This window comes from Callithrix jacchus, chromosome 16, assembly GCF_049354715.1.
Source record: "Callithrix jacchus isolate 240 chromosome 16, calJac240_pri, whole genome shotgun sequence".
NCBI classification, from domain to species: Eukaryota; Metazoa; Chordata; class Mammalia; order Primates; family Cebidae; genus Callithrix; species Callithrix jacchus.
The window spans coordinates 34,702,749-34,715,376 of NC_133517.1; the positions used below are offsets into that span (position 1 = coordinate 34,702,749).

General features: G+C 34.8%; 1 long non-coding RNA gene across 1 annotated transcript; it reads left to right on the forward strand.

The window, feature by feature from the left end:
• Window positions 1–4,844: 4,844 nt before the first annotated feature.
• On the forward strand, window positions 4,845–11,347 carry LOC118148553 (uncharacterized). The gene is made up of 3 exons (XR_004735396.2): window positions 4,845–4,972; window positions 5,209–5,290; window positions 8,643–11,347. It is a non-coding gene; the product is annotated as an uncharacterized LOC118148553 (long non-coding RNA).
• Window positions 11,348–12,628: the final 1,281 nt, after the last annotated feature.

Genomic DNA, 12,628 nt, shown 5'->3' on the forward strand with positions numbered 1-12,628 from the left:
TCATCCTATTCATAGTTTAGCTCCTGAGAAGGGAAAAAAATGAATGGAAAGTCAACTTCTTACTTTTAAGAACATGAGCCAGTAATAGCATGCATCATTTCTGTTCAAATGTCATTGGCCAGCAGTTAGTTACATGATCATACCTAGCAGCAAGAAGGCTGGGTAATCAGGAGCTCAGCTAAAATTCTAGGATAATAGTGCTAAAAGAAAGAAGGGAAGAATAGATATTAGAGGCAAACAGCACCCTTTGCACAATGGGAATTTGTGATATGATTCTAGAATGCTCTAATATCATTATGTTGACCTTACTCTAGGTAATATATCTGACAACAATTTTCACTCGTTTGTTCTCAAATTATAGGATATAAATGGATCATTTTCAGAATTATTTAAAATGAAAGTTTTTAAGCTCCATTCTTGTCTGTTGAGGAATCTGCATTTTCAAAAGACACCAACAGTGATTCCTTTGCAGTTTCTACAGTCTGGGACTGGTGGCCGCTACTGTGGGCTACCTTGAAAGAATTCAGGAGTGGTTTATAAATTGTATATAATAAAAACCTACCACTTGTGGCATATAAACATGAACTTGGGTTTACATTAGGGAATGGTGACCTGAACTGCAGGAGTTTAGATCACTGTTAAGACTATGTTAATTAAACTTTCTCACACTAGATGTAGAATTCCTTGAGTGTAAAGAGATTATTATATCTGGAAAATCTGACTCATTTACTTCTTCATGCTGTCATAAACACAATATTAATAAACTACTATTTATGTGGTTTTCTAGGTGCCATTTTGGGCCTTACTTCATTTGGTCTTTCCAATAAACACGATTTTGCAGGTGAGGTAGTTGAGAGATAGAATTGCCTTGCTTATAGATTACAAATCCAGATCTTCTTCCTTTCAATGCTAGTGTGGGTTTTTTTTTCACCATGCTACAGTGCATCTCTTTGTTTCCCATCCTAAGTTGAGATCAAAATAGAAACAGCTCAAAATAGAGCAGAAGCAGTGAGCAGAGTGAAGAGTAGACAAATGCATTATAAAAATCATGAGGCAACAACAGAGAAGGGTCTCAGAAACATTATACTAAGTGGAAGAAGCCAGACACAAAAGACTTTATATTACACCATTCCATTTACCTGAAACATCTAGAAAAGTAAAACCTATAGAGACAGAAATAGATTAGTGGTTGCCTAGGGCTAAGGGTAGGAACAGAGATTAACTCTAAACAGGCATGAGGAATCTTACTGGGGAGAAGAAAATTTCTAAAACTGGATTGTGATGATTGATGCACAACTCAGTATGTTTACTAATAATCATTGAATTGTATATTTATGCATGAATTTTATAAGATACAGATTATAACTCAATAAATTTGTTTTATAAAAGAATCATGTGTTAATATTAGAAGAATAGATTTTATTTTCAGTTCTGCCACTTACAAATTGGATTAAATTGAGAAATTAACACAACCTTCCTAGGACCCTAGTATTAGCGTCCTCAAAGAAACAGAATCAACAGGAGACTAGATACATAAATGGATGGTTGGATAGATAGATACATACATACATACATAGATAGATGGATAGATAGATAAATAGATGTATATATATGCATATATAGAGAGAAAGAGATATGTATGTATATATGTGTGTGCATATATATATATATATGTGGGGAGAGGGAGAGAGAGAGAGAAAGAGAGCTGGAGACCCAGGAGGGTCAGTGATGTAGTTTGTGTCTGAGTTAAAGGCCTGAGAAACAGGAGTTTTCTCCTGTAAGTCTCTCCTACAAGGACAGAGTGTAAATTACAGTTCAATGGCAGATCAACATCTAGCTCAAGAGATCACGGGGAGAGAGTGAGCGAGAGAGAGAGAGAAAGAGAGAGAGAGAGAGAGCACACATATGCACATTTGCCTTTGTCTGAATTTTCTATTCAAGCCCTCAACAGACTGTACGATGTGCATCCATATTAGTGGACAATCTGGGCAATCGGCTTTACTCATCCTATGACTCAAATGCTAATCTTGTCCAGAAGAATCCTTATGAACATACCCAGAAATAACATTTAACCTAATATCAGGCACCACATGGCTCAGTCAAGTTAACATATAAAATTAACCATCCCCACCCCGAATTCTCATGTCTAAAATAGGTATAAAATTAGTGTGTACCACATACAGTGTTTTATCTTCTTAGCACATTGGAAGAGACAAAAAATGTTGGACATCCTTGGCATTAGGGCTGGAAGTTTAAAATCACATGTAACACAACTCATAATTCACATACAATAATGTTGACTAGGAATAAAACTGCCAGTAAAAGATAATTAAAATGACACTTAACAATACATTAATGACAATATATGAGGACCATGATGACTGATTGTGACTTCAAGTTCAGTGTTCTACCTATTTATCTACATTAAATCTACAGATATGTATTTGAATTTGTACACTCCATACCTATATGTGTACAAATTCAAATATATATTCCTGAATATATGTGTGTGTGTGTATATATATATATATATGTATGTATGTATGCATTGAAATGTTGATCATATGTTGATTTCCTGCCATTGAACTGGAGTTTACACTCTGTTTTTATAGGAGAAACTTGCAGGGGACCATTGGCTCTTCTGTTTTTCAGGCCTGTGGACCCAGACCAAATACTTGAATATACATATTTCAAGTATACTTTCCATATATATTTCATATCTGTCTCATATGTTTACATATACGTGTGTGCATATATGTTTAAACATATGCACAAATTCCATTTATCTCCAACATATATTCTATCTGTGTGCCCATTATGATTTGATGGCAGTATCAAAGCAGGGCTGAAATATATGATGCCTCACGAAGCCTCTTGTTCTTAAATTCTACAAAACAAGAGTAAGTTTGAAGTGCATCTGTCTACTTTGGCTGCCTTCAGATTTGTGAGTAGCATCTAGCATTCCCTTTTACTTCACACATGAAATCTAGAAACCACTCTCCTGTGGGAATGTAGATTTGAAGAATGGATTTCTGTTTTGCCTTATGAACAAGGAGTCATCACAAAGTAATGGCACGTGCTGGACGATGTATCTGTGTTGCACCATTTTGTAGTTCACTTGAAAACATTATAGCAGCAACAATGACCAGGCAAACAGCTCTGATTACTAAACACTATTTCCATTAGGCCGATGCAAATATGCCACTCTTCTTCTTTCTCTGGAATTACTTCCTGACAAAAGATTATTTAAATTATTTTAAGGTGTTTATTTTATCATCTTCTTGCTTCCTCGTGTGATTCTTGAGAGTTTAGTTTTAATGCATTATGTGTCTCTGCTGTAAACCTTTTAATGTCAACTTGTCAAAAACTAATTATATTTTTTTAAGTCAGAAAACACTTGATAGCTGATTTTTTTTGAAAATTATTTTTTAAGTCAGCATCCACTTTTCTATCTAACATTCCAGGAAATCTGCCATGTATATGCTCAACCTTCTTCAAGTCCAGGATGCACTTATAAAGAATGCACTGTTCTAATGGGGCAGAGCTGAAATTCCCTCCTGCGTTGGGTGGTTTGCTGTGCTGTTTAATGCATCCTTAGCAGATTGGCACACCAGTTTCCTGATATAATTTAATGTTAAATAACACTCCTAAGACTGTGTCAGGAAATAAGCTACATGTAAAATGTCACCTTTGAAGAAAAGAAAACAATTACAGTTATGACATGCAATTTGCATCAGCCTCTTTAGAGATAATCAAAGAAAGATAACAGAATACACTAGCCAATAAATGGGCTAGCAGGGAGGAAAAGAGAAGAGCCTTTGTATTTTCATGGTTCCATTTCTCCTTGGCACACCCAAGCCAGTCTTTTTCTGAGTCCACTGGATAAGCATTTGTCATAAGCTTTACTGTACCATGGAGTTATGATTAATATTACAGCTCAAGTATAGCGGGTTGAAAGACCACATTCATTTTCAAAGTCACGTCGCATTGATTAGAATTCACTGCAGGTTATTCAAATAACGATCCTCTCTTTCCCCAGGAGAATCTCTGTCTGATTTTTCTTTATCCTCATTAAAGATCCCAGGTGCAGACAAAGCTTTACGTACTTCTAATTTGCATTATCCTTGGGAAGGAGGTAATTCACATGCCTTCAGTATATAGCACTTGTTTTTGTAGTTTGCTCTTTCCTATCATCTATTTAAATAAATCAAGAAATTTAGCCTTTATAAACCCTCAGACAATAGAAAATGCCAAATTTTATTATCCTTAGTAATGAGCCCATGGATACCGAACCCTTCATGATAATTCAGATAAAGTGAGGCAGTTTTGTTCAGTTCTTGGCTGTACTTCACCTAAAAAGACAATGATTTTTTTTTCCTTTCTCTGAAGAAAAGGGTTTATTTTAGGAATAAAGAGCAGCACAGAGCAGTTTTTGGCCTTACCAGAACTGATAAGCAACGTTTCATCATGCAATAAATGTAGTACTCAGATAATCCTCGGCAGAACTTGATATGTTGTTTGGCTAATTAGATAAATTTCTATGCAAGGACTGATCAATTATTGCCTCTGTTGAGATAATTTATTAGCTACTCTTCCCAATTTAGCATTTTCATAGAATCACATATGGATTTCATTGGCATAAGGTGTGGGCCTCAAAATTATGACAAAGAATTCTGCCTTGGACTATTTTTACCTTTAGTTTTTGTGTAATGAGTTTAGCCTGAAGCAGACTGACAGCATTGTTGACATTTCATTGAGTTTCCATTTCTCAAGAGAGAAGAAATTTTAGCTAATTAAATAATGCTAGAGTGTCTTAGAAACTACAAAAGCAAACGAAACCACACGGCAGTCACACTATATTTGTTAAGACCACTTGTGTATTTCTGAGATGTTTAGAAAATTGAAGTCTGCATAACAAAACTTTTAAAGAGAGTCAGAGGCTCAAAATGCTGTGGCTGGCATAATTGGAAAGGTAGGAGAAGAACAACTGAAAGAGAATTTTCATAAAAATAATCATTGTTCAGGATATGAATGGGGAGAGAATAGAATTGTTTCCCTAGGTATGGTATAGCAGCTTAACGGTTCTGAAAATTGTGTATTGTATGTGCGTGCATGTGTGTGTTTCACACTATGTCACATGTGTTATTTACAGGATGGAATTGCTATTTCTAGGCCAGAGAATCAGCATTAACTATATATTATATTTAGGTATGAATGAAAGCTGATCTCTAGCATCCTCTTTCATTTTTGGGGGACAAGATGGCTGCTGTGATCTGTGAACATGCTCTTGGTAAGTCTCTTTATACATAACCAATATAAAATAAAATTAAATATTTTACTGGCATTGGCATTAATTTGTTTCTGATAAAAGGATATGTAATCAGGTCTGGAATCTCTTTGACTCTGAGTGAAATGAAATAGAGTGCACAGTTGGAAAAAAACAAACCCTTTTAATTTAATGAGGAATTATTTAACGTGAAATCAAACTTTAATGAAAAATAACTAAAGATTCTACTCAGGTATGTCTTTTCAGTTGAGCTTGACAGATCATCACTGCGCATTTAATAAAAATATGAGTCAATGACAGAACTGAAAGGCAAGACAGAAATGTTATTATGTCCACTCAGAGAAATATGCTAAATCATTCTGATGACAAGAGACAATATAGCTGTTGACATTCTGGAGCCATGTTGAGAATCATAGTAAAGTGACATGTGAACCTACCCTGAAAAAATTAAATTTTAAAAAGAACATTGCATAATGAAATAGACACCTACTCTGTGTGTATGTGCGACTGAATGTGTGTGCACATGTGTGCATATGGGTACAATGTGTGCACACATGCACAGGTGGAATGTGTGTGTGTGTGTGTGTGTGTGTGTGTATGTTTCAATCTTGAGTATCTCAGAGAGGACGGCATGTAGAATCCAGGAATCCAGAGATTTACTTCCCCTTTAAGCCTCAGGAAACCTTGGAGATTTCATTGACATTAATTAAACCCACCCCAGGATCATGGACTTGGTGGGTTTGGTGAACTTTTGTTTTAAAAGGCAAGCTTGTCTGCCAGACGAGTTTTTTCCCAAGCTCTCATTTATTGTGGTTTCCAGCAGGGGATCTTGTTTCAAGGGATATGATCAAAGTAAAGGACATTTCTTCTGGGAGATATTTTACATAGATTAAATCTCATTATGCAACTACTCTTTAGTCTATATTCTTTTTTATAAGCTTCTATTGTATGAACAAATTTAACACAGAAAAGTGTGAATTTATTACATCAGATACACAGAGCTCCAAGGAAGGTAAGGTCCAGTAGAAAAACAGTTTTAGTTTTTCTTACCTACAGTGAATTTCAGCTCACAGAATTTTAGTGGAATCTCAAATAAGGTATACACTTACATATATATATCATGACTGTGGAGTTACTATTTCCATAGCTTTTGCATAATTTCAGTTTCAAATACAAGTGATTTCTTTAAGAATCATGTGATATCTTTTGGTTTTCCTTCCCTGTTTTAAACCCTTCATTTCATCATTATTTTCATTTTAAAGATAGGCAAGTTATTTTGGTTATATTAAGGAATATGTCACATTACTGATCACAGAAAGTTGTGTTTTCTCATTGAACACTAGGAACTTGGAAATTTGAACTAGTGTCCAGCAAATCTTATACTGGAAAATAGGTATAGAGAATAGACATTGGTTAATTTCATAAAACTAATTAAAGCTAGCACCAAAATTTACAGTTCTGAAGAGTGACCATCCAGTACTAAGCTCTTTCATGCCTAAACAGCATTGCTCTTAGTTTAATATCTTTAGAATCTAAAAAAGATAAAAAAAAAACCTGAGTATAAAATCTGCTTTTTCATAGCCTCAAAATAGGAAAAAAGTGTGATAAAACACAATGTAAACGTCAGTAGTACTTTCCCAGAACCCTGATATTTAGATAACGAACGTCTAGTTTTTCAATTACTTTTTGTAAGAAACTATACTATATGTGTGTATGGTGAACATGTATTTCAGAATCTGTTAAGAACACATGTTCAGTATATAAATGAAAGGGATGCTGTATTTTAATAGTTTTATTGTTATTTGATTGCCAAAGTAAATTACATATTTTCAGATCTAATCTCATGTTTGCTCTTCTGTGATATAGTCAGCCCTACAATTAAAATTGTCAGGGTAAACTGAGAAATTGATTTTTTTAGCTGGACAAATGGATAAGATGCACAGTCAAGCTTCAGGTTAAATTGTCCTGCTCTTTCTAGCGATTTTCTCCACCAATTGGTCTCTAAAGGTACAATTTCCTTCAGTGGAGTGGAAGTCCTCTCTGTTTCAGTTCTCAGCCTCTCTGCTATGCATTTAATGAAAAACTAACTTATAACACTATTTCCTTTGTAGTGTCTGAGGCTATCCTCTTGCATCCTGTCTGTATGTTGGGCACTTCACTAGGATGACTGAAAAAAATCATCTTAAGAAGCCAAAATGTTGGTCAGTTAAATGGTTAATCAAAACATAGACTTCTTTTTCTTTTCTTTTTTCTTTTTTAACTGATCAATGCAAGTCAAATTCCCTGTGTAAGTGGTTAACTCATCTTCAGAACTTGAAACATAATTAAACTAGAAGGAGTCTGTTATGATTAGCGGTGAGAAGCTGGGGCGAGTTAAGCCGTAACAGAGAAAATGAATTCACATGAAGCTCTGCACAGAATGCAGTTCTCCTTTTCTGACCATATAATGTAAAGCGTATTTCCTAATGCTTTTGAAAAATGAAGCTATTTATATAACAAGTCAAAAAGTATTTTTTATGCAATATGTCTGTTCTTTGTGGATTTCAGACTCTTGACATTCCATTGATTCTATTTTCAGAATTTTTCCCCTCCCTCTCCATGGTTTAATGTCTTTATAGTGACCTTAATAATCTTCAGCAACCTCATTTAGTTCACTACTGAGTAAATATTTCTCTAGATGACTTTCACATAGCTGAGTAATGTATGCACTACCTACCTTAGATAGTAAGTTCCTGAAATCTATACTATTTATTATGTTGTAATTCTTTGTGGCTACAATAATTTCTATCAAACTTCCACTCTCTAATCAGATTTTATAGTTTTTATGGTATAGCACAGAGAATTATTTTCTCTTGATGTACCTTAATCTTAGATAACATTAAATAAAATAAATATCATTATCAAATTTGAAAATAATCTTTAAAAGAAAATGCATGCTCAAACTGTGCTTTTTGTCTATTTCATTAAGAAGAGACCCTACTTTCATCAAACTATTTTCCCCTCATTATTTCTGTTGCAGTTATTCCAATGTTTCTATCTTATTATCTGTTTGTGTATTAATCAAGATAATGGTGCAAGTAAAGATAATATAGGCAAACACAAAAACAAAATTAATGTCATGTAAATTTTGGCCAAATGTGAATAGTGCTATATTCTCTGGTAAGTTAACTTGTGGAAAGTACGATTTATGACACCATCTTCAACTGTCAGTTTAAAATTTTTATCTACTGACCGTGCTTCCTTCTATAGCATGGAAAGCTACATACTTCAGCACTGGATCTATTTAACTCTGCATGTTGTTTTTAAAATGAATGAGAGTGACATGCTCTGATCAAGTGTTCCTTTTATATTGCAGCAGACAGTGAGGTCCTCCATCAGTGCTTCTTAGAACCCGAGGACAAGACAACTGCCATGCAGCCAATCCTTGCTCTGGATGCAAGCCTAGCAGGCTCTAGTGTCATTCTAGTCATTCCTCTGCAAAACACTATAGTGGCATATGGGATCTTGAATTTTCCTGTAAAAATGTATTTGTAAGCACTGGATCTAGAGGACTATTGGTTAATAATTAAGAGGGAGACAGAGAGAGAGTGTGTGTGTGTGTGTGCACATGTGTGTGTGCATGTGTGTGTGTATTCCAATACATAAGGTGATTTATAAAATACAATACTGTCAAAAAAAAGTCTCTTTTAATGCCCTAAGACTTAAGAGAGCTACAGTCTTTTGCTTTGTTTTTATTTTGTTTGTGGTTTAATTTTAAAATAGTCTCTTCTAAGTCATTAAGACAAATATATACAATAGAGAGAGTCCAGGACTGTGAGGCAAGAGAACTAAGTTTAACCCTGGCATCTGGCTGGCTAACACTTAACAATTCATTCTATCCTTCAATGGAAGACTAAACTAAGCTGAACATACACTGTTAAGTTTTATTTCAACTATAAAACTATGCCTACTGAATATTTATAGCCAGGTTTGTGCCTACGAAGAATGAAGGAATTTGTAAAGGAATTTTAGTTCAATATCTTCATGGTTTTAATAATCTGAGCCACTTTCTCACTTCACCACTAAGCTTAGAGAGACTTGGGTTTGCGCTGTCTCACCTCCGACAGGCCTCTTGAAATGTTGATCAGACCTTCAGCAGGAGCAGTCGAGTAGTAATCATTGTGATTAGTGGGAACTAATATTTAAGAACCTGCCCTGTGTTTTCACTGCTTAACATGCTCTCTCCATATTAACTAATTTCAACTCCATAACAGTCACAGGATTTATATACATTTATATATTGTAACTAGTCCCATTTTGAAGATGAGCACACTGAGGCACTAAAAGCCTAATATTGTTTCTCCCATAAATGTGTTTCACTGAGAACCAGCCAATCTGGTTCTCAGTACAAATCTGATGAATCCAAGCCAGATTCTAGAAAGTGTGTTTATCCTTAGAGTCTATCTTCAGCCACAGTGATTACTGAATTACTGTCTGGATACTGAACAGTTTTATTATAAAGAAATTTTTTTAAAAAATCTCCTTCCCCAGTGACCTAATAAAAAGTACTCTGTGCCCAAAGGCCTACTCTTGGCCATCTTCACCAGCCAGCCACACTTCAGGCACTGCCTAAGGGGTGCAAGCCAGGACCCAGTTCCAAGCTGTGCAACTGTGACTTACAAGGTGGAGGATGGGGATGCAAGAGTGTGATAGGGCCTTTGACAAAGGAGAGTTAGTTGTTGGTTACTGAATATGAGCCCCATGTTTCTAAAAGCAGAAACTGTTTTTGTTCTTCTCCTATTATACCTTTTTTATTTAGGAGCTAAATAATAAGCAAAGTGTTATATAATCATGTATTAGTTACTTATTTCAATTTTTCTACAAAGAGATAAATAAATATTCATTAAAAACGTAGAGTGTAAATCTTGAAACTGTTATTTCGATGTATCACCTCAATGTGTTGGGTGATATGAACCTACTATGTGCAGACATAGGAGTTACAGTGGAAAATAGAACATGACTTGGATGGGCCCTCCTCTCTCAGAGCTCAGGCAAAGGCCACAACTCCAACAATGATGTTTTACTAATTACTGGGGACAAAGTGTTATGAACATGGCTTGATTACTTATCCCTCTGCTCTCTTCTGAAAAGATGTATTTCATTTTAATAACAGAAAATCCTTCAAAGCAAATGTTACAAAGTAAAAGTCATGTTGGTTTTTAAGCATATGCAACTTAGGATAGTGAGTGAAGCATTGAACTGGAATGGAGTGGGAAACAGGCAATATTTTTTGTGCAGCTCTCTCAGAAGCCACTACACCTCAACATCCAGATGTAACAAAGCCAAGAATTTTCTTTTTGCATTTGACCATTTCCCTTTTAAGAGATATAGGTATATTTAGAAGAAACTGAAGCTCAGAGAAGTTAAGTAAGTTGCCTAGTGTTCCCCAGCTAGTAAACTCAGAGAAACAGGATTCTAATCTATGTTTTTGACAGCCACACCAGTTGTTCCCAGTTGACAGTTACATGGTTGTTTCTAATTGCCCCATATTTCCATCTGTAAGAGTTACAAGGATTTCTTTTCTCTTGGTTTGAGTGTAGGATAACTAAGCAATAATTCTCCATGACACTTTTTAGCTACTAAAAATATATTACCCATATTACATGTATAAATGTTTAAAAAGGCAAGAAAATAATAACTCACAACATACCAGCTGCAAATTTCTTGTTAACATTTTCTTATGTATCCTTCCAATCTACCTTCTCTTGTACATATAGAGTTTCAAATAAGTAGGTTATCTTTGTTTTGTTTAAAAACAATTCAAATTGCTCTAGAATAAAGAGAAGTTACCTTTTATATAAAAATGATTTAAAACTATAAATTTAAATCCCTTGGGATATCTTCAAAATTATCCTTACATTAAATACCAAATAAGAGGCCATAGTACACTTTCTACAAAGTTTGGCCACTTGTGAGTGACTGGGCAAGTGTGTGTGTGTGTGTGTGTGTGTGTGTGTGTGTCTGAAATGTACCTTATTCAACAGACAATATAATATAAATATATTTCAATGTCATTAAAAAGGTTGTACATTATTTTACGTCCTTGAACAATATTTAATCATACTAAGTACCATAATTTATTAGCTTATTCCTCATTTTAAACATTTAGGATGCTTTCAAATTTTTCATTCTCATAAATGATACTTGAAGTAAGGTCTAGATGAACAGCTTATATAGCTAAATGTTTATATGTATTTATATGTTTATATAATTTTTTCTTGAGCTTAAATTCCAAAAAGTAGAATTTCAGAGTGGAAGGGCATACAGAACTTAAAAAATTTAAAAATACTTTATGTCCAAATCACCTTTAGAAAAGTTGCATCTTTGTATATCCCACCAGTGATATATATATATATATATATATATATATAAAATAGTATATTAAATAGAATGTATGTATATATTCCCTCACCACTATTAAATATTATACTATGCTCTCTTCTCCACTTTGGCAATTTTATATGCAAAATGCAACTGATTTCTTTTTTTTTTCTTTTTTTTTTTTTGAGACGGAGTTTCGCTCTTGTTACCCAGGCTGGAGTGCAATGGCGCAATCTCGGCTCACCGCAACCTCCGCCTCCTGGGTTCAGGCAATTCTCCTGCCTCAGCCTCCTGAGTAGCTGGGATTACAAGCACGCGCCACCGTGCCCAGCTAATTTTTTGTATTTTTAGTGGAGACAGGGTTTCACTATGTTGACCAGGATGGTCTCGATCTCTTGTGATCCACCCGCCTCGGCCTCCCAAAGTGCTGGGATTACAGGCTTGAGCCACCGCGCCCGGCCGCAACTGATTTCTTTAAATTGGCATTCATGAATTTATAGGGAAGTTAAACTTTTATAATATTTATTGATCATTTGTATCATTTTGATTATCTTATGCCTATAGGATGCTCTTAAAACTATTTGCAAAATAATCTTCACTATAAAATTTTCTACATTGTAGGCTCTATATCCTATCAATGGTCAAACTCTAATCAGCAACTCAGGTCAATATAAAAACTAATGGCTTGAAGACGGTTTTGTAAGAAGACTGTAGACAATGAAAGGTAACTCCTTCAGAGATTAACTTAAAACTTGCTGAAGATTTGATTACCCATGTTATCTAAAGAGACTACAGACAAATTTAAACATGGGGTGAGTTGAGATCTAATGACCATATTTACGGAGACAATTTGTTTGGACACCATAAACTCCAGTGAACTAGGTAGAAGATATTGATCGTTGTATTTGACTGGTAAACCAACTTTTCTCAGGAAATATTAACTTTACAGGATATACCAAACACCTCCGCATAATGAGTCTA